Below are 6,000 nucleotides of genomic sequence, written 5' to 3'. Positions count from 1 at the left end.
GTTGTCCACACGTCTGGATATCGCGGTTTCGAATCGCGAGAGGCCGTTTTTTCTTATTTCTTCGTTTTTTTCGTTAAGAAAAAAAAGCTTTTGCAAATCACCCAAACTCCTTTCCTTTTGCCCCTCAGCCAATGGGAGGCTCAGCCAATGGGAGGGGGCGAGGGGGAAGGAGGCCGAGGAGGAGGAGGAAGACGGAGGGGGGAAATGGCCGCCGCCGCCGCCTCGCCTCAGCTCAGGCCTGGAGAGACCGAGAGGGGCCCGGCGGTGAGGAGGAAGAGGCCCGGGATGCGAGGGGGTGTGGGCCAGGCCCGTCCTCGGCTGCTCCCAGGGGCCCAGATTCGCACCCTCCCCCCCCCAATACAGGTCTCCAGTCCATACCACGCTACATGAACTTGAATGGATACTGTGGTTGTGTTGTGTCGAAAGCTTTCATGGCCGGGATCACACTGTTGTGGTATGTATTCCGGGCTCTATGGCCATGTGCCAGAAGCATTCTCTCCTGACGTTTCACCCACATCTGTGGCAGACATAGAGGTTTTGACGTCTGTGCGAAGCTAGGCAAGTGGGGTTTATATATCTGTGGAAGGTCCAGGGTGGGAGAAAGAACTCTTGTCTGTGGGAGGCAAGTGTGAATGTTGCAATTGGTCACCTTGATTAGCATTGAATAGCCTTGCAGCTTCAAAGCCTGGCTGCTTCCTACCTGGGGGAATCCTTTGTTGGGAGGTATTAGCTGGCCCTGATTGTTTCCTGTCTGGAATTCCCATTTTCTGGGTGTTTCTGGGAAGGTAATGGCACTCCATGTAGTCATGACCTTGGAGGTGTCTATGGACAACACTGGCTCTTGGGCTTAGAAATGGAGATGAGCACCAACCCCCAGAGTCAGACATGACTGAACTTAACGTCAAGGGATACCTTTACCTTTACCTACACACACACACACACACACACACACACACACACACACACACACACAAGCAGGGACTATATATATATATATACACAATATATATCACACACACACCAATTTAACAAAGTTTCAGCCACAAAAACAAAGTTTCTGAAGTAGAACAATGACTTTCACAGTAAAGACAACCCAATTTAACAGGAAATAAGACTTTCAAACCAGGAACAGATTTCTGCAATTATTAAAAAATGGTTTATTATAAAAGCTATGAAAATTTGCCAAAAATCAGAGGATAAGGGAAACGTTCCACATTTTGGTGAGCTATCAGTGTTAAATGTGTTCTACCACTGTACCAAGTTTGAAGAAGATCACTCAAAAAATGAGGGCGGGAGAGCCCCCTAAGTCCCCCCCCTTCGGGCTGTTTTTGGGCCACCGTGCATGCGCGTCCGCCATTAACGAATTAATTTAGAAAATAACGAATTTTCGTTAATTTCGAAAAATTTTGGGGGCCAAATTCGTTATTAGCAACAAAAACGAAAAACTGCCCCCTCTAGTTTTGAAACGAGTTTAGAATCAAATTTTTCATGGATCGATCAAGCCTAGTAATTACTATTGCGCCAAATTGCTATGCGTGTGTGTGTGTGTGTAAAGAAATCCTTGCAAAGTTGCTTGCAAAAGATCTCTGCAAAAAGGGAGGTGAGCTTTTGCAGAGGCAAGCCACGCCTCAAACAATGTATCGGTTTGCTGGCAGATGGCTGGGTTTGTCAGTTGGTAATCTGAGCTTGCAGGGAGAGCACAGAAATGGAGAAGTTCTCTAGCTACGGTCAAGTAGCAGTTTGAATATGCTATGCTGTAAATAGAATGCTGATGTTATTGATCTTATGCAACTACATGGACATTGTACGATTGCAGAACTGTTTTATATTTCAACTCAACAAGCAAGAGTAAAGTTCTTTTGTTCTTTCAATTCCTCTGCCTGGTGTGAGTCTTTTGCACATGGTGTTAACTGGACGCTGCTGGATTCCGCTATACTCGTTAATAATTACAACATAACATTACTGTGTATTGAACTGCTTTTTCTGTCAAATTTGTTGTAAAACATGATGTTTTGGTGCTTAATTTGTAAAATCATAACCTAATTTGAAGTTTAATAGGCTTTTCCTTAATCCCTCCTTATTATCCAAGATATTCGCTTATCCAAGCTTCTACTAGCCCATTTAGTTTGGATAAGTGAGACTCTACTGTATCTCATTGTTGATACTTTTTAAACACAGAGTTATTACTGTGACACAACCAAATATAGCATCCCCACTTCCCGGATTTTCACTTTTTGCGGGTGGCCCTGGAACGTAACCCCCACGATAATTGAGGGAACACTGTATTATGGTGAAAAAAAATTCCTAAAAATCAGTAGTTTGCAAATGTGCCAAGTTTCAGAGTGTTTCACCAATCATATTTGTGGCCCACAAGTGAGATGATTTTCATGCTGATAGGTCTAAAAATGCTGGAGAAACAATCCTCTAAAATTTCTCCATTGGCACGAAAAGACCGAATCTTACCATTATGAAAACAGATCCGCCCCTTCCCAATTTTGGATATATATTTTTTGGTAAACAGAATTGGGGGAGGGCACAGAAATGGGACCAAAAACAAAGTGGATTTTTGCCGAGTCGCACACCCCTACCAAGTACTCATCATAGGCAATGACTCGTGCCTATTGTAAATCAGTGGTTCTCAAATTGTGAGTCCCCAGATGTTTTGGCCTTCAACTCCCAGAAATCCTAACAGCGGGTAAACTGGCTGGGATTTCTGGGAGTTGTAGGCCAAAACACCTGGGAACCCGCAGGTTGAGAACCACTGTTGTCGAGTCTTGACGGTGAGTCCGCAAATGATTGTAGAGTCCTATTCTGAATCCACATGGGCTTTCACAGTGAGGACATACATTTCCAGTCCATTCCACATTTCCCCCCTCTTCAAGCATTCTCTGGGAAGATACCAAAGGTGGGGAAGACTGACATAGTTTAAGAAAAAATGGGTTCCCAAGGCTCTTCACCCAGGCCTTTGGATAAAGATTGCTCATCCCCATAACAATCCTGTATCCACAACCATTTTTGTACCGGTTTGCACTTTTTACCTTTGTCAACTTGATATAGACACAGGGTCTATTCCCATCCCAATTTGCACTTCCAAGAATTTGCAGCACTTTATCAGTCATCTCGTGTTTACAATATTTATATGGTGCACTTTATCCAGTCTATTTTACAACCTCTCCGTTTTAATCCATGTTTTTATTAAGTTTTTGTCATTTACTTTATTGGTTAATGTTTAAAATTTTAATTGTGCATGTTTCTTGTCTATTGTTGTGTTTTATACTATTATTGTTTTTATTCGGGCTTGGCCCCATGTAAGCCACCCTGAGTCCCCTTTGGGGAGACAGAGGTGAGGTATAAAAATAAAGTTGTTATTATTATTGTATGACACAGCAAACAAGATAGATATGCTGGATTTCATATCACAAAATCACAAGTCGAACACTTCCCAAGTGTCTGGGACTGTGTGATGTATTTTCGGATGATGTGCGCAGATCCCAGTAGGGTGGCCTTTTGCAGTTGGCAGATCGTAATTTTGTCAATGTCTATGGTTTCCAAATGCCGGCTGAGATCTTTTGGCACGACACCCAGTGTGCCCATCACCACCGGGACCACCTGCACTGGTTTCTGCCAGAGTCTCTGAAGTTCAGTCTTGAGGTCCTGATAGCGGCTGAGTTTTTCCTGTTGTTTTTCGTCAATGCGACTGTCACCTGGTATGGCAACATCAATGATCCAAACCTTTTTTGTGATGTCTGGTGTGTTGTGTTCCAGAACCTTATCAGTCTGGATTCGGAAGTCCCACAGTATCTTTGTGTGTTCATTTTCCAATACATTTGCTGCTATTATTATTATTATTATTATTATTGAACTAACAAGTGTCCACTAATGGAATAATAACAATGTATTAAATATCATGAAACATTGTATTATGTACAATATATGAATATAAATTTCAGATAAATGGTTACAAATGACGATCAAACTGTTGCATTCACAGTATGATGAATGGTAGTTACATTCACAATGGAGTAAACTTTCTTATTTATTTTCTTGTTTCTTCATAAAAGATGAGTAGACCCCTGACCCACAACCGGTTTCGACTATCTATAGTCTTCGTCTGATGGTAGGGTCTGCAAGTATTGAGTAACATTAATACAATTGTACAAAGTGTTTTCCGGCTTAGGAAAATTGACAACTATTAATACTTCCTTTTGTTATTTAGTTCAAACAATTCAAGAATGTACTCAATGAACTGTAAAGTCTTTCATAGATACCGTGGAACCTATTGGGAACATACAGTGGCTTACAAGTTGTTCTCTTGATACATTAAGCACAGAGTTGATAAAATAAAATAATGAAAAGATATTATGTCTATACTGATATAGACTGTTGACTGCCTGACTGGGTTCCAAGCATAGAAGGTGTGCCTTATCCAACCATCGTGAATGTGGCACTAGCTACTTCCACTTGGGCAGTTCTGACACACTATAATGCAGTTCTCTGTCTTGCGGATTTACTACTTCCATGAAAAATAGGCCTCCGTCTCCAGCTCACCGTGGTTATTACAGTTTAAAAGAACAAACATAGGGGGTGAAAGAATTATCCCTATAACATTATATAAGTGTGCCATTTCGTTCATTATGCCACGCACCTTGCAAATCTATGTCAACCCATGTGGGATTCTGAGATGCAGAGAAGCATAATCCGATCAAGCATCGTTTTATTTTTCTGCCCGGTACATAACTTTTTATAGGTAGCACATAAGAACACATCTAATGAAATCTACTATAATAAATGACCGGGCTTCTACGACACTGTACAGCAACCAAAGGAGCGAACCAATAAGTTGACTTTCCATTACCATAAAAGACTATTTATCAGCAGCCCAGGATTTGCCAAGGTCTCAAACTATGCCTTTTCTAGCCGGGCGCCGAGCACCTTCGGCTGTTTTCCATTAGCTACGTCTTATGATCTAATTTGTCTATGTACGTTTTTATTTCACTTTCTGATATATTTCAAACCTTGGGGAAATTAGTTCATTGCGGAGCTTGGAAGTAACAAGGTAGGGATAACTAGTTACTCCTAATCAATCCAATAATTCAGGCAAGAGTAAAGCTCAATCCTATGGAATCTTGGGAGCTGTAATTTCACAAGGTCTAGATTTCTTTGCCAAAGAGGGCTGTGCCTCACCAAACTTCAACTCCTGGGATTCCATAGCATTGAACTAAAGTACTGTCAAGCTGCAGGGTAAATCAGTGGTTCCCAACCTGTGGTCCATGGACACCAGTGCCAAAAAACTAAAATATGGTCTACAGCCTTACTGTTATTACACCGTTGCAACAAGAGCGACTGGTCTCTTGAAACCTTTTACAGTGCCGAGGCAATGGGGATGTCGAGAGGGGAGAGGCTGACTACCCACAAGAGGAATCACAACAAGCCTCCTGACTGCTGCTTCTCCTCTTCCCTCCTCCTAAGCGGAGCCGATCCATGTGGCACCTGGAAGCAGAGACGCCTCGTGTCTTCATTTTTAGGCTTGTTCCTGAGATTATTTGAGGTGCTGATTCAGAAAAAAATTGTATTGCATAGATAACATCAGCTCTAGATTATTAAATACGGTTTTCTGTGGGTGAACAGATAGCAACATATGGATGACATATGTTCTGTATCAGAAACTAGAGCTGATGTGGTCTATCCAAAGCAATTTTCTGAATCAGCACCCCAGATAACCAAACCGAATCTAACATTGACCAAAAACTGATTCGTAACCCTTTTGGTACTAATGTTGGAGAGTGGTCCCTGGTCAAAGTGGTCCCTGGTCAAAGCGAACACTGGTCAAGTGGTCCCAGGTCAAAGTGGTCCTTGATCAAAGTGGTCCCTGGTCAAAGCAGTCCATTGTTAAAGCAGTCCCTGGTCCAGTGGTCCTTGGTCAAAATGATCCCTGGTCAATATGGTTCCTGTCCAAGAGGTTCCTGGTCCAGTGGTCCTTGGTCAAAATGATCCCTGGTC

This window comes from Anolis carolinensis, unplaced genomic scaffold (genome assembly GCF_035594765.1).
Source record: "Anolis carolinensis isolate JA03-04 unplaced genomic scaffold, rAnoCar3.1.pri scaffold_9, whole genome shotgun sequence".
NCBI classification, from domain to species: Eukaryota; Metazoa; Chordata; class Lepidosauria; order Squamata; family Dactyloidae; genus Anolis; species Anolis carolinensis.
This window is presented reverse-complemented; position numbering follows the sequence as displayed.